Genomic DNA, 25,324 nt, shown 5'->3' with positions numbered 1-25,324 from the left:
ACCCATACCCGAACTGTTTTACGTCCCCTCGCTGGCACTTTGTTAATTGTCGTTTCATGTTATCATCCACGAACTCGACCCAGTTGAAGACGGTGGGATCCATATAGTCGGCTGCCAGCCGGAGTTGGGTTTTGGTGGCCTCATGTGGGGCCTGTGAGCCAGCTGCTCTAGTGATGGTCGAGAGGAGGACACGGAGAGACAAGTCTCTGACAGTAGCAATCTTGAGCTTTCCACCCTTATCTGACTTCTCTGCCTCTGGACACAGTCTTCCCATCATCATGTCCATAGTTTCTCCAGTGATCCGAGTCCCGGTCATGCAAGGCCTTTCCCCCCTCCGTGACAACCCTGTCAAGAAGTAAATGTTTGCTGCCTCAATCTCCAGCTCTTGCCCTTGGATGTTGAACTTACCCTCATTCGAATCCCACGCTCCAACCAGATATTGGAGTAAGTCTGCTTGTGCCCTCAGACTAGGCACCATGAAAAATTTCAGCAGACCACAGTTCTGGAGCACATCCAGGCAATTTTGGTCTCCCATGGCTAATTCATCATCGCCACTATGCTCTCGTTCCTTCCACTCAATCACCATTTTTCTTCCTACACACACACATAAAGGATTATAAGTACTTTGCTTGTATTTAAAATCCAAGGAAATGGCTTCAGTTTTGAGAAATATTAAGAATCAGCGCTCGGCGTGCCTGTTTTTAAAACAAGTGCATCGAGCCAAAATCAATCGTTCGGAAAAATCAGGATCTTCGCGACTTTTTCGTGTACAGTCGCGAAGACATCATTTTCTCCCCGTGGAAGATTTTGGGTCGTCGCGGTCCCAAGCTGGCAACTCGCGACGACCGCTGCGAATATTCTGGCCCTAAATCCTTCTTCAGAGGCGGCTAATACCATTAAAAACGAAGTATTATCTATGTAAATATGCAGGAAACCGATTAGAGCTTACCTGGACCGGACCAATTCGCTGGCAAGTTGTTGATCTTTCTCCAGTGGACTGTTGAAATTTTGAATGCACAAGGGTAAATTTTTCACTCTGAGGTAAAATGGTGAAAAGTAATTTGATTTTTACTAAATGATAAGCCTTTTTGGTCAAATTAGGGTTTGTAAATTAGGGTTTTCGTCTATTTCACATATTTTTATATCAAAGATTGATCTTACTCTTGTTTTTGTGCAGCAACAGGTTTCGCGAACCCTGATGACTACCCTGCGAGTTACATTTTATACTTTTTCAGACTCGGTAAAAACACGAAAAAGTCCCTCTTGGAGTCATCTTTAAACTCTTTTCTGACTCTCGAAACATGAAAATATCGTCGAGGTTTTGTCATCTACCCAGTGCACGTTTACCCCTTTTTGGGCTAGGATAGATTATTTACGAAAAAGGTATACGTTGATCTTTCGTGGTCAATAGGTTCCCTTGGATATTATTTTCTACATTTTCGGATTGAATGGACAAATTTACGAAAAGGGACCTTTGGAGTTTCCTTTTCCATGTCTTTTTCAAACTTAAACATGAAAAAAACTCTGAGTTTTACCTATGTCAGACTTGTTAAACCCTAATGACATTGGACTCGCCACCATGACGAGATCGAGCTTCTCCTTCTTATGGCTCGTTAAAAATCACTAGGTCGGATTCGTCTGAATGATGAATTTACATTACAAACATATGATATCCCCTTCAAGCTTGTGTTTCAAAAATCACTAGGGTACTCGCCAGAAATGGTGGGGGGAAATTTGGAAACATTATGTTGATTGTATTAGTTATTACGGCAACTTGTCGCTCTTGGACATCGACACTCTTTCTGCTTCGTGTCGGGTTGGGATATCCTCATTCTATCGTTGGCGTTCTGGGTTTTGGGTTATTCATTTTACCTCATTCTATCTAATCCCTACTGCATCATCATGACCTTTGATCCCTTGGTACCAAAATGTTGCCAAATTCCAGAGTCGTGTCGCCGATATGTTCAAGAGCTTAAATCCTTCTGATTTTGTAGCCTTACACACCTTCCTCAAATTCTCTGTCTTATTCACATTTATCTTGTTCCTTTGTCTCACGTCCATGATGTGGGAAACATTATAGCCCTCCTTCGACCGGTTGCTTCCTGTCGACTTCAACTCATTATCCGGTAAGTTGACCTAGAGACTCCTTTCTGGTACCTTAAAACTTGCATGCCTCAATTGCAAGTTCTTCACATTTGACGACAAGGTTGCATCATTGGTCTTCGATCGAGTGATTTCACAAGTGTTCGACTCCAAATCATTCTTCACGAGAGGAGGAACCTCAAACTCCGGCTCAACTCTCCGAGCAATCGGAGATAAACCTACAGGCCTTTCTGGCCCAACATCTGCAAGATTGAAACATAGTGATCAGAACATATATAAAAAATGATAAAAATTACAAAATATTTAAAAATCAAAATTTGTTACCTCTAAGGTCCCAGTGTTCCCCAGGAGGGAATACTAACTCCGGATCACCCTTGAAATCTATCCCAGCGTATGCCCAGTCCTTGACAATGACAAGTTGGCGATCCAACCATTGGAAAAACTAGGGTCTCCATGACATATGTTGACCCCCACCTCCTCGGGCATCAGCAGCGCCCACCGAGTCATCTGTGGCTCCCGCGGAGTTGACCATGCTACGACTGCTTCCTGTCTCTGAAAGATAGGAAGGCGCTCAAGGATGAATGATACCAGGATGGACCCATACCCGAACTGTTTTACGTCCCCTCGCTGGCACTTTGTTAATTGTCGTTTCATGTTATCAGCCACGACCTCGACCCAGTTGAAGACGGTGGGATCCATATAGTCGGCTGCCAGCCGGAGTTGGGTTTTGGTGGCCTCATGTGGGGCCTGTGAGCCAGTTGCTTTAGTGATGGTCGAGAGGAGGACACGGAGAGACAAGTCTCTGACAGTAGCAATCTTGAGCTTTCCACCCTTATCTGACTTCTCTGCCTCTGGACACAGTCTTCCCATCATCATGTCCATGGTTTCTCCAATGATCCGAGTCCCAGTCATGCAAGGCCTTTCCCCCCTCCGTGACAACCCTGTCAAGAAGTAAATGATTGCTGCGTCAATCTCCAGCTCTTGCCCTTGGATGTTGAGCTTAACCTCATTCGAATCCCACGCTCCAACCAAATATTGGAGTAAGTCCGCTTGTGCCCTCGGACTAGGCACCATGAAAAATTTCAGCAGACCACAGTTCTGGAGCTCATCCAGGCAATTTTGGTCTCCCATGGCTAATTCATCATCGCCACTATGCTCTCGTTCCTTCCACTCAATCACCATTTTTCTTCCTGCACACACACATAAAGGATTATAAGTACTTTGCTTGTATTTAAAATCCAAGGAAATGGCTTCAGTTTTGAGAAATATTAAGAATCAGCGCTCGGCGTGCCTGTTTTTCAAACAAGTGCACCGAGCCAAAATCAACCGTTCGGAAAAATCAGGATCTTCGCGACTTTTCCGTGTACAGTCGCGAAGACCTCATTTTCTCCCCGTGGAAGATTTTGGGTCGTCGCGGTCCCAAGCTGGCGACTCGCGACGACCGCTGCGAATATGCTGGCCCTAAATCCTTCCTCAGAGGCGGCTAATACCATTAAAAACGAAGTATTATCTATGTAAATATGCAGGAAATCGATTAGAGCTTACCTGGACCGGACCAATTCGCTGGCAAGTTGTTGATCTTTCTCCAGTGGACTGTTGAAATTTTGAATGCACAAGGGTAAATTTTTCACTCTGAGGTAAAATGGTGAAAAGTAATTTGATTTTTACTAAATGATAAGCCTTTTTGGTCAAATTAGGGTTTGTAAATTAGGGTTTTCGTCTATTTCACATGTTTTTATATCAAAGATTGATCTTACGCTTGTTTTTGTGCAGCAACAGGTTTCGCGAACCCTGATGACTACCCTGCGAGTTACATTTTATACTTTTTCAGACTCGGTAAAAACACGAAAAAGTCCCTCTTGGAGTCATCTTTAAGCTCTTTTCTGACTCTCGAAACATGAAAAGATCGTCGAGGTTTTGTCATCTACCCAGTGCACGTTTACCCCTTTTTGGGCTAGGATAGATTATTTACGAAAAAGGTATACGTTGATCTTTCGTGGTCAATAGGTTCCCTTGGATATTATTTTCTACATTTTCGGATTGAATGGACAAATTTACGAAAAGGGACCTTTGGAGTTTCCTTTTCCATGTCTTTTTCAAACTTAAACATGAAAAAAACTCTGAGTTTTACCTATGTCAGACTTGTTAAACCCTAATGACATTGGACTCGCCACCATGACGAGATCGAGCTTCTCCTTCTTATGGCTCGTTAAAAATCACTAGGTCGGATTCGTCTGAATGATGAATTTACATTACAAGCATATGATATCCCCTTCAAGCTTGTGTTTCAAAAATAATTAGGGTACTCGCCAGAAATGGTGGGGGGAAATTTGGAAACATTCTGTTGATTGTATTAGTTATTACGGCAACTTGTCGCTCTTGGACATCGACACTCTTTCTGCTTCGTGTCGGGTTGGGATATCCTCATTCTATCGTTGGCCTTCTGGGTTTTGGGTTATTCATTTTACCTCATTCCATCTAATCCCTACTGCATCGTCATGACCTTTGATCCCTTGGTACCAAAATGTTGCCAAATTCCAGAGTCGTGTCGCCGATATGTTCAAGAGCTTAAATCCTTCTGATTTTTGTAGCCTTACACACCTTCCTCAAATTCTCTGTCTTATTCACATTTATCTTGTTCCTTTGTCTCACGTCCATGATGTGGGAAACATTATAGCCCTCCTTCGACCGTTTGCTTCCTGTCGACTTCAACTCATTATCCGGTAAGTTGACCTAGAGACTCCTTTCTGGTACCTTAAAACTTGCATGCCTCAATTGCAAGTTCTTCACATTTGACGACAAGGTTGCATCATTGGTCTTCGATCGAGTGATTTCACAAGTGTTCGACTCCAAATCATTCTTCACGAGAGGAGGAACCTCAAACTCCGGCTCAACTCTCCGAGCAATCGGAGATAAACCTACAGGCCTTTCTGGCCCAACATCTGCAAGATTGAAACATAGTGATCAGAACATATATAAAAAATGATAAAAATTACAAAATATTTAAAAATCAAAATTTGTTACCTCTAAGGTCCCAGTGTTCCCCAGGAGGGAATACTAACTCCGGATCACCCTTGAAATCTATCCCAGCGTATGCCCAGTCCTTGACAATGACAAGTTGGCGATCCAACCATTGGAAAAACTAGGGTCTCCATGACATATGTTGACCCCCACCTCCTCGGGGCATCAGCAGCGCCCACCGAGTCATATGTGGCTCCCGCGGAATTGACCATGCTACGACTGCTTGCTGTCTCTGAAAGATAGGAAGGCGCTCAAGGATGAATGATACCAGTATGGACACATACCCGAACTGTTTTACGTCCCCTCGCTGGCACTTTGTTAATTGTCGTTTCATGTTATCATCCACGAACTCGACACAGTTGAAGACGGTGCGATCCATATAGTCGGATGCGAGCCGGAGTAAGGTTTTGGTGGCCTCATGTGGGGCCTGTGAGCCAGTTGCTTTAGTGATGGTCGAGAGGAGGACACGAAGAGACAAGTCTCTGACAGTAGCAATCTTGAGCTTTCCACCCTTATCTGACTTCTCTGCCTCTGGACACAATCTTCCCATCATCATGTCCATGGTTTCTCCAATGATCCGAGTCCCGGTCATGCAAGGCCTTTCCCCCCTCTGTGACAACCCTGTCAAGAAGTAAATGATTGCTGCCTCAATCTCCAGCTCTTGCCCTTGGATGTTGAGCTTAACCTCATTCGAATCCCACGCTCCAACCAAATATTGGAGTAAGTCCGCTTGTGCCCTCGGACTCGGCACCATGAAAAATTTCAGCAGACCACAGTTCTGGAGCTCATCCAGGCAATTTTGGTCTCCTATGGCTAATTCATCATCGCCACTATGCTCTCGTTCCTTCCACTCAATCACCATTTTTCTTCCTACACACACACATAAAGGATTATAAGTACTTTGCTTGTATTTAAAATCCAAGGGAATGGCTTCAGTTTTGAGAAATATTAAGAATCAGCGCTCGGCGTGCCTGTTTTTAAAACAAGTGCATCGAGCCAAAATCAATCGTTCGGAAAAATCAGGATCTTCGCGACTTTTTCGTGTACAGTCGCGAAGACCCCATTTTCTCCCCGTGGAAGATTTTGGGTCGTCGCGGTCCCAAGCTGGCGACTCGCGACGACCGCTGCGAATATGCTGGCCCTAAATCCTTCCTCAGAGGCGGCTAATACCATTAAAAACGAAGTATTATCTATGTAAATATGCAGGAAATCGATTAGAGCCTACCTGGACCGGACGAATTCGCTGACAAGTTGTTGATCTTTCTCCAGTCGACTGTTGAAATTTTGAATGCACAAGGGTAAATTTTTCACTCTGAGGTAAAATGGTGAAAAGTAATTTGATTTTTACTAAATGATAAGCCTTTTTGGTCAAATTAGGGTTTGTAAATTAGGGTTTTCGTCTATTTCACATGTTTTTATATCAAAGATTGATCTTACGCTTGTTTTTGTGCAGCAACAGGTTTCGCGAACCCTGGTGACTACCCTGCGAGTTATATTTTATACTTTTTCAGACTCGGTAAAAACACGAAAAAGTCCCTCTTGGAGTCATCTTTAAGCTCTTTTCTGACTCTCGAAACATGAAAAGATCGTCGAGGTTTTGTCATCTACCCAGTGCACGTTTACCCCTTTTTGGGCTAGGATAGATTATTTACGAAAAAGGTATACGTTGATCTTTCGTGGTCAATAGGTTCCCTTGGATATTATTTTCTACATTTTCGGATTGAATGGACAAATTTACGAAAAGGGACCTTTGGAGTTTCCTTTTCCATGTCTTTTTCAAACTTAAACATGAAAAAAACTTTTACCTATGTCAGACTTGTTAAACCCTAATGACATTGGACTCGCCACCATGACGAGATCGAGCTTCTCCTTCTTATGGCTCGTTAAAAATCACTAGGTCGGATTCGTCTGAATGATGAATTTACATTACAAACATATGATATCCCCTTCAAGCTTGTGTTTCAAAAATCACTAGGGTACTCGCCAGAAATGGTGGGGGGAAATTTGGAAACATTATGTTGATTTTATTAGTTATTACGGCAACTTGTCGCTCTTGGACATCGACACTCTTTCTGCTTCGTGTCGGGTTGGGATATCCTCATTCTATCGTTGGCGTTCTGGGTTTTGGGTTATTCATTTTACCTCATTCTATCTAATCCCTACTGCATCGTCATGACCTTTGATCCCTTGGTGCCAAAATGTTGCCAAATTCCAGAGTCGTGTCGCCGATATGTTCAAGAGCTTAAATCCTTCTGATTTTGTAGCCTTACACACCTTCCTCAAATTCTCTGTCTTATTCACATTTATCTTGTTCCTTTGTCTCACGTCCATGATGTGGGAAACATTATAGCCCTCCTTCGACCGGTTGCTTCCTGTCGACTTCAACTCATTATCCGGTAAGTTGACCTAGAGACTCCTTTCTGGTACCTTAAAACTTGCATGCCTCAATTGCAAGTTCTTCACATTTGACGACAAGGTTGCATCATTGGTCTTCGATCGAGTGATTTCACAAGTGTTCGACTCCAAATCATTCTTCACACTTTGTGGATTGTACTAGCAGTGCCTTGAGAACCATTGACATCACTGGTGGTCTCTCTCGCGCTTGTTAACGGTTCACATCATTGGTGCTTTCGTTGCCCATATATATAAGGTGTGACGTGAAGTCTAAAAGAACAAGTTTGGGATCATCTATTAGTCAACGAAAATAGTATAAATACACACCGGATATCTCGGTGAAGTGATCAATCATAATATTATAACTCTCGGAAGTCTGCGGATCATTTCACGTTATGGTCAATGAAGAATGGAACGCGAGGATCTCAAAAATCTGTAATATTTATACACATGCAGTGTCTCTAGAATATCAGAAATCTGGAATATCTGTCGACGGTCTCTCTGAAATTGATATGATTACTCTCGAAAGGTATTAAAGGGTTGTATATATATATACATAGAGTGACTGCTCTTCGTAATATCCTGTGTATATATATGTAGCGACTGTTCTTGGTGATGACATATAAAGTGACTATACTCTCGGCTGGCTACAGTTCTTATCTATTCTTGCATCATGCCCTCTTTGCTTTCCATTTTGTGTTTAAAATATGTCTATGCACATTACGTTGGTGTCATTTCTTTACTATAAAAGGACATGGTAGAAAATGTGTATTTCATCATTGAGAGTTTTGTATACATTTCTTTTATCTTGACATACTTTCATTAGATATTGACTATCATCTACACTCTAATGTATTTTACATGCAAGGCTCCCATCTTTTCACTGGCTAGAAAAAATCATCGAATCAATAGATTGCTCTTTTCATTTGATATTTAAGAAGCATTTCTCTTTTCTAAATTCTCTTGTTTGTTTGTGGTTTTTGTGTTTGATTTGTTTTTATAATAATATTTTAATAAAACCTAAGCAAATCATAAAACATGAGCTGTGTGAAACCTATTACTGTTTTCTTACATAATCCCTTATTGCATTCGATTTTGTGTCTGTTTTTTTAGTAATATGGCTCTAGAGCTCTCTATCCAATACTAAAGGATAAAGAAAAAAGGGTTGGCATTGAAGAAAACCGTAACTTACAATAATAATAAAAAAGCTTAGCTCGCAAAATTCAAAAACTGTTGCTGGCCTCTAAAGAAACACTGCGGTCATATTGAAGATTTTTATCTAATAACAAGTAATACCTCTTAAAACTATTAAATACCTTCATAGGCATGGGTTTCCACACAAATGGCAATGCAAGTATTTGAAGCCTACATTTCTCACGTCGGATTTCAAAAATATATACAATTATTAAAGAGAGAAAAATCCATTCATGATGAAGTATGTTATCCAATACAAAAGAACAGCCCAGAACATACCGTGAGTTGTATGGATGTCGAGTAGAAAAAAGCAATGCCAGTTTCAAATCAAAATAATGAAAAAATGTAATAGGTTGGTTTAAACCAAAAAAAAAAGGCTATTTTAGTAAACATGGGGCAAATTTTTAATCAAAATGTTGTTGGAATTGCATTTGTGAAAGGGGCCATGAGTTGTCCACCATGCCACTATGCCAAAATCCAAATAGCACAAACAAACCAAAAAAATTGTGACTGACCGCTGATGTAGAAAACATAAAACCTGTGAGTGCCTCACTACACTATCTAAGTTGGGTGAATAGCACCTCTATATTCTCAAATTTCATAATAATTAATTGTAGAAACAGTGTCATTTACAAATAGGGTTGCAAGAAACAACATTCAATCTCTTCATATAACACAATGCTCTAAAATGAGATGAAAATTTAAATAAGATTTCATAAAACCATTACCTATCTTTTTTTTCATTATTTATAATTAAAATCTATTTCATGTTGTAAGCCTCAGAATGACCAGCATTACTACATTTTCTGGGAAAAGCAACTAGGTTAGGCATTTCTGTATGCTAAAGCTTGAAAAATTAAATGAAATTTCATAAAACCATTGCCCATCCTTTTTTTCATTATTTACAATTAACATCTATTTCATTACTACATTTTCAGGCAAAAGCAATTAGGTTCGGCTTTTCTGTATATGCTAAAGCTTGATACCCATAAGCAAATCTTCATAATTTGGTTTCCACTCGGAATGATTAATAATGTTGTTGCTGCAGAGTTAGTTATTTGATCAACCAAAACTTCCACTCTCGTTTAATAGAACTTATACTTTCTGTCATACAGGATTTGGGGTTCACAATATTATTGTCATCCTGTAATTGGAACGAGGTTCAATTCTTCAACCTAAACCTCAAGCAAGATTCTTACAACCTAAACCTTCAACAAAAAAAAGATTTATCTAAATTTTATAAAATTATTTTACTTTAAAAAAACAACTATATAAAATCCTTAAAACTTCAAATAATTTTATAAAAATATTATTAAACATCAATCTTATAGTTATATTTGACATTTTTCCTTCGAATATTTTTACAAAGATGTCATTAAACATCAATCTTACAGTTTGACATTTTCCTTCTGCATAATCTTACAGTTCGACAATCAAATGTTTTTACAAAAATATCATTAAACATCAATCTTACAGTTTTACAGTTTGACATTTTCCTTCTGAATATTTTTACAAAAATATCATGTCCATCTACACAACCAAAAATACATCTTACTTTAAATATATAAAATCCTTAAAACTTTGAATACTTGAAAAAATTATTATTAAACATCAATACATTTTTCCTTCGAATATTTTTACAGGAATATCATTAAACATCAATCTTGACATTTTCACTTTAAATATTTTTAAGAAAAGGATATCATGTCCATCTATACAACATAAGACGGTAATACAACCAACAGACACTAACAAATTTAACTCGATAAAATACCACACTTGTTTCTACCATTCAAAATACAACTGTGAATTGTGCACAAAAATGACACCTATATTTGTAATTGTCACAGTAAACATATGACGGTGACATTTCTAGCAACATGCATACACTTCTAAATATTGCTGTAAATTATTATTTGTCCATAATTAACAAAGTAAACACTATTATGTTTTCACAGCACATGTCACAAGCATGGACCTTACAGTACAATGAATTTTTTCAATCAACCACCATCTAATAATACATCTCTACATATTACATTTAAAATTCACCTACCAGCCGACCTAAAGCCTTTCTTAATAATACCGTTCGAATATTACACTGCCATGTTTTGCATCCATCCTAACAAATACAAGAGCACAGATATTGTCCTCGCAAAATCGGAAGTAAAACTTCACAAGTGCCCTGAATTAAACAAGTTCCAATCATGCAAAAGTTGCAGCCAAACTATGACTGCAAATGGTTTATATAAACCTACTTGATAAGGCCTTAAGTGAACAAAACTGATCAGCTCTTAAAAACAACCAAACAACAGCTCAAAGAGTACAAAAGTCAATGTACAGTTCTTGCGCCTTTCTTGCCTGAAAATTTGAAGTCTCTCAAATTACCACCAAATGCGCTGTCAAGAGCACCACATGAACTGCCAGTTCAGCTCCAGAAGGCATTCAATCACCACCAACTTGTCTTCTCCATGAATCTTCAACAATAAGCTCATCAACACCCCAATCTTCATAACTGAATATTTTCCAAGAAATTGTTAGCAAATGTGGCAAATTGACATAACTAATCCATATCAAACATATTAACACAAGAATCTACGCATGTATTTTCAAGTACCATCTTAATGCCATTGTAAGACTAGTATTACATCGCTATATGCTGAAAAGAAAAGGTCAATTATAACTACTATATCTAACGGAACGGTTTCCAGGAAATTGTTAACGAATGTAGCAAATGTACATAACTAAATCCATATCAAACATATTAACAAAAGAATATGTATTGTTCAAACTTCAAGCACCATTTTACTGCCTCTCTAAATGACCAATATTACATGTCCATATTCTGAGTAGTACCTAGCATGCCTTCAAAGCAGGAGAATGGAAATATCAAAGTGAATAAGAATATGGACGTGTAGGAAGAGACCAGAAGGAGCTTATGCTATCTCCACGGCAAAGTCGTGGCTTGGTGAATGAAGATCCTGACCCACTTTCATTCAGTGAGTTGAGACATGGCCTTCTTAACAAACAATGGATAGTTTAGTCGGGCAAAGCAGAGTTGATGAAGGAGACAGGTTATTTGAAAGAGTGTACAAGCATAAAAGACTCAGCACAGGGTAAGCAGGTGCTTGCCAACTTGCTAAGCATGGGCTTTGAGAGATAATATCCTAGCACTTACCAGCATGTACTCGGCAATGGGCACTTACCAGCATGTACTCGGCAATGGAATTAAAATATGCACTCCAAGTGCTTGACAAAATACAAACCAAACATGTGCGCATGGGCTATTATAATAGCTGGCATACCCAAAATGATAATTGTGATGAAGCTCTGAAAATATTCCAGCAAGGGTACCTTGTAGGAGTGAAACCCAATCGATTATTATTTCCAGCATTCTCCCATCATCTGCTGTGCAGTAGACTTGCATCAGGCTTCCATCCAACTCAGGAATAGTGATGTTTTATACACATCGAAGAAAAGAATAAATATGACACCTACAGAGCTATATAAAGAAAAATGGATAATTTTGAAGTGTTAAACGACCTAGCAGGTTTTAAGCAAAAATGATGATCTTGCAGCGAGGGAAAATGCAGGAATCCACTCTTATGAGCACATTCATGCACTAACCCCCAGGGTAGCAAAGCTTCAAGATGAATAACCTGAAGGTGTTCTCAGTATAGAGTTTCAGTGAACTTGCCAGCTCTGGATGTGGAGCAGAATCAAGTTATTTGTCTTTAGCAGATATAATTTATGGGATTAATCTATTTGTTTATCATAATATGCATTTGATGAGAAAAATTATGCTTATAGTCAGAAGTGGGTTTAATCCAATTTTCAAAGCAGAAAACCAGAACACTGGATTCAAAGCCAAGGGGAACCAAAGTGGCAGCAACTCGTAACAGAATAAGAACTTAAAATGCGCTTTTATTGTTTTCTTTGAGAGAAATGGTCTGGAGAGAAATTCATTTGACATGTATGGACTAACAAAAGACAAAATTGAGATGACGAATTAGAACAGCAACCCAGAGCTGCCAGCAACCTTGGTGAGATATGAAGAGTGATATGGTACCCAAATTTGGATCATATGTGAAACAAGAATGGAGGTACTTGGAAATAACAAGTCAGTGTTTGACCAGAACACAGAAAGACATGCATGCTATTTGATGGAGTGCATATGGATTATTTCACTCTGAAAATATTTGCCGGAGTAGCGTAAATGTGCTCATCACACCACTATATTTATCCTTTGTGCCCTGCCAGCAACCTTGGTGAGATATGAAGAGTGATATGGTACCCAAATTTGGATCATATGTGAAACAAGAATGGAGGTACTTGGAAATAACAAGTCAGTGTTTGACCAGAACACAGAAAGACATGCATGCTATTTGATGTGCATATGGATTATTTCACTCTCAAAATATTTGCCGCAGTAGCGTAAATGTGCTCATCACGGCACTATATTTATCCTTTGTGCCTTCCTTGTATTTCTCCAATCTTGAGTTTAAGTTTTCTATTCAGAGTGAGGCTTTCACTACTATAGCTTCGATAATAGTTTGGCTGTAGCTATCAGAAGGCAAATTAAGTATTATAAAATTTCCAAATATGGATATTTGGGATCAGATAGAATGATGGTGAGAGGCTTGTGTATATTTATATTTCTTTTCTCATAACTGGAGAAAGTGTTCCCTAATGGATGAGAGGAATAATGCAGTGAGTATACTTCTAGAAAAGGAGCTTGTTTACAACAATGTGGAAGAGATGGAGCCAGTGTGCTGGTCAATTAATGGGTGGGTTACAAAATCATAAATGAATGTTATTATTTAAAAGATATTTTCTTAAAGGATCATTATGGTTCTGGATAAAGTAATCAGGGCAAAACCATGAATCTGTTAGAAAGTATGGAAGTTTGCATGCCTAACTGTTATGGGAGTCTACAGCTGCATGATTGATCTTGTTGGTTGGGCCAGACCCTTAAATGACGATAAAGACAATTAAAAACCAATGCTACTATATGGATTTGTCTGCTTGCTGACTGCAGAATACATAAAATCAAGTTAGCAGAACGGGTATCAGAAACCATTTTTGAGTTGGACTCTACAAAAGTTACACATTGCACTTCTCTTAGGCATTATGTAGTTGGTAGATGTGATGACATTGAAAATAGAAGGGTGAAAAGGATACCAAACGCAATTGGATTGAGATCAATAAAAAGGTGCATTTTTTGTTGCGGGAGACGTGTCACATCCACATACAGCAGATATTTCTACTGAGTTGGATAGATTGTCTTTCAAGTCAAAGGCAACAGGGTATGTTCTAATACTAAATTTGCACTACAGTAAATGGAGGAAGTCATTGCACCCATGTAGCACTCGTGACATCACATGCTTCTCGAGTAATAAATATACTGTAAAAAATTATGGAGGCTGTTTTGGATAAAACAGACGATTGCATTAACTGTAATAAGTCTCAGCAGAAGGAGATGAATGTTCATGGTGTTTCCGTCCATGCATCAGTTTTAGGAAAGACACATTGTACATGTCCATGTGAAAGCTCTCAAAACACTGAACAAATCACTCAGGGTATCAACCTATCAGGGTTGTCACCAGAACATTAAACTAAGGCATGCTGTGTCTGATTACATGTTTAAGCAACAAATTGTCAGAGCCCCTGTTGATTTTCTTGTTGGCTGATATGAAATGAAGAGTATATTATTGAATTCAAAGAGATGTTGAGTAATGGAGCTCATGTTTTCCTTCCCTGAGGGTTGGCTTGAAGAGTCTTTCATGGATTCAATAGAGTCAACCTTGCAACAATGGTATCAAAATCCTACAGCTATGTTTTATCTACTGTTCATTTTCATTAGCATTTGAAAGTGTGACCAATTTCGTGCCAACAGGATTGAGGTTAGCTTGCTTGTCAATGCAGTAACTACAAAGTGCTAGTGCTTATTGTGATGATAGAAAGATAGGTTTATTTTCCTAATGCCCAAACTTACAGTAAGATGGTGATTTCTAACTGTTAAAGGAGGTGCACAAGGAGCCTTAAATTTTCATTATGGAATGCAAAGATCAGAAGCTTTACAGTGAAATGAGGGCAAAATCCAGATTGCCAACTCCCTCTAATTGATCAGCTGTCCTCAGTCTACCATGCAAAAAAGGTCAAGTGAAAGAATCATACAAGCTTTTAAGAATACAAAGATCAAAAGCTTTACACTGAAATGAAGGCAAAATCCAGATTTCCAACTCCCTCTAGTTGATCAACTGTCACCAATCTACTATGCAAAAAAGGTCAGGTGAAAGAATCATACAAGCCTTTAAGGGCAGCACTAAAGAAGGGAATTGTGGCAATTGAAGCTGCTTGCACAGTAATAATCAATGGTGCACACTGCATATAAGGCTGTTTGGATGAAGATTTAAAACTGTGCACAGAAATGGAATTAGACGCCACTATTTCTCATGAGGCCATATATAATTCAAAAACCATTGTAGCTTGCAATGAAGGTGATTTAATGCTATGGAAAGAAAAGATATCATTCCCACTCTTACCATTTACTCTACACTCATACTTGGGCTCCACAAGGAACACATCTGTGTTGACCACAATGCTGAACAGGCCTCTGAGCAATTTAACAATAGTGAGGCAACCATGGAGGAGTTTTTCGAATTAGTGACTCTGGCAACCATGATCTCCCAAGGAATGGAGGTTACCAAGAAGGAAATTGATGAGATGACAACTCTGTCAGGAGGGACAGAATGCATGTTGCAGTAGAATGTTCCCAAACATAGGGATGGGTTCTGACAGAATGCATGTGGCAGTAGAATGTTCCCAAACATAGGGATGGGCAATGGAAGTAAGCCCATAAGAATGATCAAGACTGCCGCAATCAAGTCTGACGCTAAGTAATCTGAGCATGTCATATAATTATTTGAATATGATTATTATAATGAATCCATTTAAATTATTATTGAAATATAAGAAGATCACTCATATTGGCATATGTCTATGACATGGATGGAATGATGAATCTGTCCAGAGAGGACAGATGGTGAGAATTGGCTTCAGTTGCAAAATTGGCAAGAGAACCCTTAAGGCCTAAACTCTTCTTGATAGCATCACAACATGGGAAGGGTTAAATATCCCTAGGGACTGAGTTTACAAAGAAGGGAATTGTACAAGTGCTGTGGATGATTGTGAAATTGGGACATAATTGATATTACTAAAAAAGTACACCGAGGACAATGTACTTGGGACATGAATATAATAACAGAACCCTGAAGACGATGCATGCATTAATGCTTCAAGTGTACAAGGAGGATCTAATGCCCATTCACAAGATGGCCAGATACCGAGCATGCAACATAGCAAGAGTGGTAAGTAAGTTGCCATTTGGTTTATATTGGACACTAATATAAAATAGTAATAATTTATCAAGGTGCACTTATAACTTGGGGACAATGAACCAATGAGTGGGGAAATAGGGCGAGTTCAAAGATTAATAAATTAATAATGTATTCACCTGCCATGTGTTTATCTCCCCAAGGCTTCTTATGTCCTAGCCTCTAGGTGTTCCATAAGTGTTTTCCCAAGTTTCTTGGGAGGGCTCATGCTCACAATGGAAATGTAGAGTTCATACCAATGTTGCAAAAACACCATATCAGCAAAAACATCGCCAAGGGTCCAGAAACGAAAATATCAGCTACATCAGGGAAAACACCAGAAATGTGGGCAAATTTTAAAAATACAAATATATTCATTTTTTTTCAATTTTTTAAACATCTAAACCAACAACATCAAATAAATGCATTGCCACATAATTCCTTGTCCTTGGCTCAAGACAAACTGGTCTCCTCCTCTGCTCTCCTTTGTCCTCACTCTGTTTGCAAAATGACCCAGAAACTCCACTTTAAAACAGAGTTTTCCATGGACTAGCACTTTTTTAGTACAGTGTGCAATAACACCACACTCTTTTGTAAGGTGCGCAATGCTATCGCAAAGGAAAAATGCACAAATTTTTCCTGCCAATAATATCCCCAAAGGGTTTGATGCAGAAAAACATGTGATGTTGGCAATAACCTCACACATTTTGCAACAGTGGTTCATACAAACTCTTGGGAAGAGGGGACTCAATCATCCAGCCATGGAGGTAGTCATTTCATGCATGAACTGAGGTTGGGTATGCTATAAAACCATGAGATGGCCTGGTTGGAGAACCTTGAAAGTTGAGGCACTGCAGCTGAAGCCAAACCTGTGTGAGAGCTGAGGGATGTTAGGTTGCCTGTTGTTATGCTTGTTCCCATTCGTAATTCTCCCATTCTAATCTATACTTCTTTGGATATACCTGGTTCCCAGCAATGGAAATTCCTTGGCCAGTCCGCAATGGAGCACTGGAGGTAAGGGGGATAGCCCAAGGGCCCAATTGATTGCGTTGGATTGCTATGACTAGAAAAGAATGCAATATGAATTCCTTGTCTGCGATTTCTGGAAAATGAACAGGTTTAGAAATATCAGAGCCATAGCCAGCAAATTTGCCCTTGTTATTTCATTACAAAGTGGCACCTACAGAGGGTGGTGCCTATGGTTGGGAGGAAAACCACTCCTATGAAATTAGTATATCCGTTTAACAGATAAATAATTTGGTTGTCACTGTTCATATGCTGATAATTGATGTCTGTGGAACTGCTGTGTTTGAAAAATATGTGTTTTCTGTTCTTATTTGGGAAATATAAGCCTGGAACTTGACATAAATTCAGACTTATGATCCAGTATGTCTGGAAGATGTTTACTTGAAAGTTTTAAGGCATATAAAGCTGCCTATGTGGGATGAAGAGAGCTTAATTCTATCTCTGCTATGAAAAGCAAGCCTCAGCTATGCCAATTGTATGCATAATTGCTTCGTGAGCACCAAAAAGATGCCAGACCAATTGAGAATTGCAATACTCTCCATGGAAAAATATTTCCTGAGTATGCTGTGCCTGTCCATGGTTCTCCTGTATCAGAATCCAGCGGTTAATACTCAATGTAATCAGCGGATCACATGAACTACTCGAATGGTTAAAATTTTAAATGCATACATGGGTAAGGAATGTATTTGGCATGGGCAATGCTATTTCCATTTTCAATTTATATCTGCCTGTAAATGCGATTTTACATTGTCGATCTGAATTTTAAATTTGGCCTCATAAATGCTAATTTGAAGGAAACAAACCTTGATGACAGTGTTGGATGGCCAAGGAAGGCATCCAGGGACATCACAATACCATGGAACTAAAGCAATGTACAGTTATCTCACCTTCCATCAGGCAAGTAGCGGCGAATAGTAAAAGGAATCTTCCGCTCTCTGAGTTCTTTCATTGCAATCTTCAATCACCAAAGAAAATGGAAAACTATTTCAAACTCTTTTCAAATAACTACTGCATTGGAAACTTGACAAAAGATAAAGATAAATGATCATTTCAAGTCCTACCAAATGCTCCTAACTCAATGTGCAATTCAAAAATGACTCAATGCATAATGACTAGAAATTCATTGAAAATGGAAAAAGAAAAGGAATAAAACAGAGGTCCGTCAAAAACAAATATACCTCCAATGGATCAGTCTCGCCTTCAAGTTCGACCATGACAGGTGCATTCATGCTGCCACAGGCAAAAGTCAAGTTGATGACCAAAATTTACAATTCTTGAGCTAAGATGTAACATGGGCTTTCTGGGAATACAGCTCCAACATTATCCGATCCCAAATTTAGGGCAATGCCTACTGTACCATCTCCAAATTCCACTAATTCCCCTACCATTACTTCATCAAGACCATGAATACGAGCAATGCCATCTCCTACTCTCTAAATTATGAATTAATCCCGATTAGTATTGATTCTACAGTTCCATGCTTTAATAGAAACAAGAAAGGGAACAGTGCTAAGAAAAATGAACCCATGTCCCCTCTCCCAAAACATATATTATGCATGTTAAATTGATATACTAATGTAGAGTCAGGAAGATATTGACCATCCTAAAATAGCCTATTGACACATGCCTGATTTGCAATGCTCGAGTGCCTAGTATTCTAGCACGCTCATATTTCGTCATGAACTTTGAGGTTTTTCGAGGTTTATCGCTTGGCTGTTCCTATTCTACAGGTTCTTTATCAGCCCCTCCAAGTGTATCAACAGGAACTTCTTCGTGTTCCTCTTCCTCTGCCCCTACCTCTTCCTGCAGAAAAATGAAATTAAGAAAGCCCGAGAACCCACGACATTTTGGGCACAAATTAATCCTGACAAAGAAGGGTTTCCACCGGTTTCCGTTTTGAACATAAATCACAAAAAGACAAAAGGAAAATGGTTAACAGCATACCTCAATATCAGGTTCGGGAGGCTCCTCTTCGTATCTGCATGCATTTCAAAACCACAAATTTATCAAACCAAGGGGCGTAACGAATCAGTGTCACAATGTCAGTCGTATAAACGTTCTCGAGAACCTTTCACGTTTCTATGTCTTAAAACCTCTAAATTAGCACGCACCAAGAACACCCAAATAACTTCGAAACCAGAAAGACCGTCTATTATATAAAGCTTGAGAAACCCTCAAAACCCAGTAAAACCCTCTCTTGCAAAAGAGTTTAGAAACACATTAAAACCCTCTCTTATAGACGTCTAAGAAATCCTCGCTAGCCCTTATCTCAAAGGAAATGCTTGGTGCAAACCCTTCTCTTAAGAAAAAGATATATCCCCTGAAACACTTGTGCATGCAGTGGCATCTTACCCGACATCTCCTCCGTCGAAATCGTTGTAGTCCTCGTCCGCCATGAGTTCCAAAGCAGTGATCGCAGCAGACTAAAAACGACACAGCTCGCTTTGTACTGGGTATTGTACTCGCTTTGATTTTAATGATATTGGCCGCAGAATTTCGAGTTTAAATTAATGGCCCTCGGTGAGCAATAGTGAAGGAATAATTTTTGTGACACGAATTCTTATAAGGAAAGCAAGGTCACCGTGGTCAAAGCAAAATTGAGGTTTTCCCGACGTGAGCAATAGTGAAGGAATAATTTTTGTGACATGCATTCTTATAAGGAAAGCAAGGTCACCGTGGTCAAAGCAAAATTGAGGTTTTCCCAATATGGATTACTTAAAAGGAGAACAAGGTCATAGTTAGGAGAGACCTTCATTTTACTTTGAGAAGTAGAACAAGGTCATACTTAGGAGTGATTTCAAACTCTTAAGAAGGGTTGAGCTATGGGGTTCTCTAGGTAATTGATTCTCTAGTATATTATTTTAAGCATTAAATGAGGGGTAAGTTTAGTTGGTTTGGTGCCTAAGTTTAAAAGAGATGGGTGGGTTTTTAATTTCAAAAAACATGATTGGTGAAGTGGATAATATTAAGAATGATTGTTATTTTTCTTATCGATATTTAATTCTTTTGAGTGATATGTTGAATTCATGTTGAATATATTGCTGTAATAGTTTTGAGACTTTTGTTTTTGTATGGTCCAAGGGTAGGGTGCTTGGTTATATGGGGATGTTCAAATCATAGTCTTATCCTTATAAAAATTGGAAAGGTAGAAGAGTGAAGTGCATGTGTAGCTTCAAGAAGATAATGAAAACACAAAGTATTTTCACAACTTTGCAAATCATGGAAAAATTATTAACTCAATTTGGGAAATTTATGATCAAAATGGGCAGATAATTAACAATTCTCTAGGTTTAGATACTTTAGGAGTGGCTCACTTCTAATTTGTTTATAAGAAGCCAACTATGGTGAATATTATTGAAGTTCTAAAGCTTACATATGATTTCCCTAGTTTCATAACTAAAGAAGATAATAATTTAATAATGGAAAGAAATTTAAGGAAGGGATGAAAGTTGTTATGGCTTCATTTAAAAAAGACAAAAGTTGTCGCAAAACAATTGGATAGTAAAATTCTTTATTGGATTTAAGATACGTCGAAAGAGAACATGTTATATGTAGTAGAAAGTTCGAACCTCTAGAAAAGTTTCAAGAGCAATAAACTTGGTGTTCCTTACTTTGATCCCGAAGAAAGATAAACCACCTTCATTTGATGAATTCAAGCTTAGTTTGTTATGTAAATGCATGTACAAAAAAATAGTTAAGATTCTTGTTGTTAGACTTAAAAATAATTTTACGCCAAAGGTGTTCTTTAAGGGGAAGGTGCTTGGGGATCTTTCGTCGTTTGTCTGCATCCTCTAGGAGCCTGTTATATGTTCCCACTGCATTACTATAATGTTTTAGTCATTTGTCCTCACAATTTAGGAGCCTGCCATATATTCCCACCTGCATTACGATAATGTACCTTGTAGCAGGACAAGGCATTGCCAAGGCAATGAAAGCCATGGAAGGTCGAGTTATAGAGAAAATGATGAATATCAGTGCCATGTTAATAAAAACCATAGATAGCATAAGGGATGAGCCATATAGAAAGTGCATTTGTTTCTTCTAAAAGGTAAGCACACTAAATGTTATATTCTCTATGCTTTCCTGTCGGGTCTCAATTTGTAGTGGATGACGTTTTTCTGGAGCATATGAGGTATTTTTATGTTGAGTTGGCTTGGAGGAAGATACCTCCCCTATTATGAGATAAAAATGGGTAGTAGCAGTCTATTTGACAATGGTGTTGAAAATGCAACAAGAAAGTCTCAATTTTAATTTTTGCCTTAATTAAAATTGAGAAAATTTGAATTTCCACATCAGCAGACAACTTGGAAGAGTTAACTGTGGTGACATACCAGTTGTCACTCAGTTAAGAACAGTCAATTCAAGTTAATGAGTTGAATTTCAGTTTACTTGAGTTGATTCCTAAAAAATAGGAGTCTAGATCAATTAATTCGAGTTGGGGACATGAAGTTCAGTTGGGTGCAATGTGTTCTTAAATTTTAGGAGCCTAGGTTGAGTTAAATTCAATTTTAGAAATTTGATTCAGTTAAATTGAGTTATGGTTAGTTAAACTAGTTCTAACTGATGGAGGAACTAGTGGAAGGTCAAGTTGTGGAAGTGGAACTTCAACCACACTCAGTGATCATCCAGATAACTAATCAATCAGCCTAAATTAGCTCATGCATGCAGAGAATTCAAGTTACCTAGTTGAGATGGAGATTCCAAGGCAGTGTACTATCAATTGTAGCATATTCCAATGTGTACAGATGGTGCATGCAGTCAGAGGAAGGACCTAGAAGAATTGCACAATCCAGATGAGGGAATTTCCTAATTAATAGGGGCCTAATTCCCATAGGAACAACACAAGGAATTAGGAGCTTGGAGGGCTTGAAAATTGGCTAAGTGTTGGCTAGGTTCAGTCAGTCAGGCAGAGGGATAGACTATACACTTGTAGGGTGTGCTCAAGCTTGAGCAAGCATTGTATTTCTTCTCTATTCTCTTATTAATGCAATATAGATAGTAAGGGGTTTTGAGCAATTGCTTTCCCCTAGATAAATCTATGTGCATGTGTGATGTTTCCTTTTGCATGTCTATGATTCTTGTTTTATATGGTGAATTAACTTTCGCATATCAGTGGAGTAGCTTCAAGTCTTGTGATTTGGCAAATTTCATGAGCAGCATTCAATCTACACATTAATTTCTACATGGTATCACAGCTAGATTTGTAGAAATTTCTACATGGTATCGGAGCTAGAATCACTATAGAGCAGATATTTCGAAGTTGTCATTGCAAGAGGATAGAATTTGCAGATCATGGTTGCAGGTTTTCTTTAGCACTAAGAAGATGGCTTTCAATGAACTAAGGCTCGAATATGCCCTTGAGGGAAGCTTGAATTATGTTGCATAGAAGGACTATATGGAGGTAGTACTGGAGGATAATGGGTTGAAGGAATTTCAATGATAATGATATTCCAAAACCATCAACATCTGATGCAAAAGGATCTAGCAGAATGGAAGAAGTGTGGTGCTAAGGCAAGGAGGATCATATTGGAGGGAGTACGAGACTCTTGAAGTTTCTAAGTTTACTTAGTTTAGAAACCCTTCATGCACTTTTTCTAATTTATTCCTACCTACTTGTTATTTTTCTTTAACAATTTATTTACAAAGTAAATACTGAAAATAAACACTAGTGCATGCTCAACATATTACAGATCAGCAACCAAAAGAAATAAGAATAAACAAACCACATGACACCATTATTTTTGGACCAATGTCCCTGGAAAAACCCAATGTGGGAAAATCGGTGCGGCTATCTAAGGGTTTTCTTATTAAGCAATATCAGAGTACAATCTGGGTGCCGAAACTGGCCTACCCAATAGAGAATTTCCTTAGCAGTTATACCTCATAGTTTGAGGAAATATCTTGGCTGAAACCCCGAAAAATCCTTCCGACAACTCCTCAGCACAAAACTTCTTTGCAACCCCAGTGTCTGCCCAATCTGGACTACGTCAGCCCCTCTTTGTCTCACGTTGGCCTTGCGTCAACCCCAGGAAGCCCTGCGTCAACTTTCTGGGCCTCTGCGTCAGACATGCTGGCCTCTCTGGTGCTCTGCGCAGCACTTCGCTGCGTGGCCCTGCGTGAGCCCTTGCTGGCTCTGCGTCACTCTCCTTGGCTGCTGCGCTGCTCTCCCGGCACAATCTCTACCTTCTCTATTTCTCTGTACTCAATGCCCCTCAGCTGCTCTCCCGATCACTAATTCTATCTCTCTTAGCAAACCCCGCTTTAGAGAATAGAATGACTGATAACTCTGGTGTGTTCTCCAAGTGACCCTCAAGCCTCCTCTTATACTTTTCCTGTTGACATCTCAACGGTCGAGATTAAGTCCCTAATCAATGGCTAAGATTAGATCTAGCTTGATCCATGTCTTTTGGACCACTCTAACACAGATTCATATTAATACACATTAATATTTTATTTTCCCTAAGGTTAGACTTAGGGACTTCATTAAAAATATTAATTATTTTAATATCTCCTGATATGTTTAGAATCTGCCCAAGCCCTTTCTGGGCATTGGAGATCTCATGTGCCCCAACCTCTCCACCAAATTTCGTGGCTAGAGCACATCCAATGCTACCCCAAATAACACTCCCTCTTAGTGAGGACTATGCTCCAACAATACTCCTCACTGAGTATTACTCTGATCATCCGGCATCGGTACATGTGCTGATGCTAGGCCTTCCTGCCCAACATCCTCTACATTGTTGCATCCTATACTGCTGCCCATGGTTCTGCCATTACCACTGTTGCATTTGTACAACAGCTCCTTCTACATCCGTGTTGTTGCTGGTCCTTCCTCCCAACACTGCATCTGCACTACACCTCCTCTCATCATGTTGCATCGTGCTGCCCACTGCTGCACTGTAACTCAGTTACTGAGAAGTAAGTAACTGATCTCCCAACTGACCTCCCTGTTGGGCTAGAAACACCCATTGATGTTGAAGCTCCCTCTGCTGCTAACAAGTGCTCCCTCTCTCTGACCTTTGTGCTGCTGCAACAACTCCCTACATCTCGCACTGTTGCACATCTCGTTGTGCCTTCCTGCACTAGTGCAACACTCCTGTTCCTCTCGCATTGTTGCAACCTGCTAGCTCTGCGCTGTCTAGGGACTCCTGCACTGTAGCTCTCTCTGCCGCTCCAGCCGCATCCATCTCTACTCACTCAGCCAGTCCTGCTACTCCTCGTCGGGGCTCCTGTAGCAAGGTCTAATCCAAGAGGCTGGGTACCTCGAGGATCCTTCTCCTCATTGCCTGTAGTCCACTTGACTACAGCTCGATGTCTCCCCACTACCGCTCAAGTGGCGTGTGTGCACTCATGGCACAATCATCGTCTGTCAAAACTTCCTTCTCTGCCCGTGCTAGCGCTGCCTTAGTCTTGGAAGACTCTCCCTTACTCTTCTTCCTTGGACACTGGGTTGCATAATGACCCATCTCCCCACAGTGGAAGCACTTGTTCTTGGAGAGATCTTTCTTCTTTCGCTTCTCCTGCTTTCCCTCAAATGCTAGGGCCACATCCTCCTCCTCTTGCTTGACCTTGATCCCTTTATTGCTACAACCTGTCTTTGATTGTTGTCTGATCTCTTCCTGGCGAAGAGCAGCCCACATCTCGTCCCAAGGTGGGATAGTCTCTCTGCTCAGGATACTCTAACAAACACTTCCCAATATTTTGAGACAACATTTAGGGTTTTCCTCACCATAAGTTCTTGATTCGGTGTCACTCCTATAGCAGTCAACTGGTCTCGGATCTCATTTAGTCCTCCGAGGAAGGTGTCAATTGATTGACCCTTCTTCATCTGATACGACCTCATCTAGTTCTCGAGCAGCATTCTTCTCTGCACAGAAGTATGGTGGTACAGGTTCTTGAGAGCCTCCGACATTTCAACTGTCGTTTCCTTCTCGACTATATGTGGTACCACATGATCCTTGACCTCGTCAAGGATAATGCACTTGGCCCTCGCCATCACCTCTTTGTACTTGTCGTTATCATTGGGGTCGACTGGGATAGTTATAACCTTCAAAGCGAAGTTCTTGACACGATTCATGTCAAGCACTGATAAGATTATGGCCTTCCAGACTGTGAAGTTCGATGCTCCGTCCAGTCTATCCTCTTCTCTTACCCCGTGTAGTGCCATGACGCTCCTCTACTTCCCTCCTGGAAGTTCTTTGTTCGACTCC

General features: G+C 39.6%; 1 pseudogene across 1 annotated transcript; it reads right to left on the bottom strand.

Moving 5' to 3' along the window:
- Positions 1-10,739: 10,739 nt before the first annotated feature.
- LOC149185745 (DNA-directed RNA polymerases II, IV and V subunit 6A-like) lies at positions 10,740-19,705 on the bottom strand (annotated as a pseudogene). Its single transcript, XR_016255638.1, has 6 exons — positions 19,467-19,705; positions 19,059-19,092; positions 18,742-18,917; positions 18,293-18,344; positions 18,002-18,069; positions 10,740-11,227 (listed from the first exon to the last, which is right to left on the bottom strand). The product of XR_016255638.1 is annotated as a DNA-directed RNA polymerases II, IV and V subunit 6A-like (transcript).
- Between the last annotated feature and the right edge of the window lie 5,619 nt (positions 19,706-25,324).

Source organism: Pinus tabuliformis, chromosome 3_1 (assembly GCF_031772625.1).
Source record: "Pinus tabuliformis cultivar Carrire ecotype Pingquan chromosome 3_1, CPIR1, whole genome shotgun sequence".
NCBI classification, from domain to species: domain Eukaryota; kingdom Viridiplantae; phylum Streptophyta; class Pinopsida; order Pinales; family Pinaceae; genus Pinus; species Pinus tabuliformis.
This window is presented reverse-complemented; position numbering and strand designations above follow the sequence as displayed.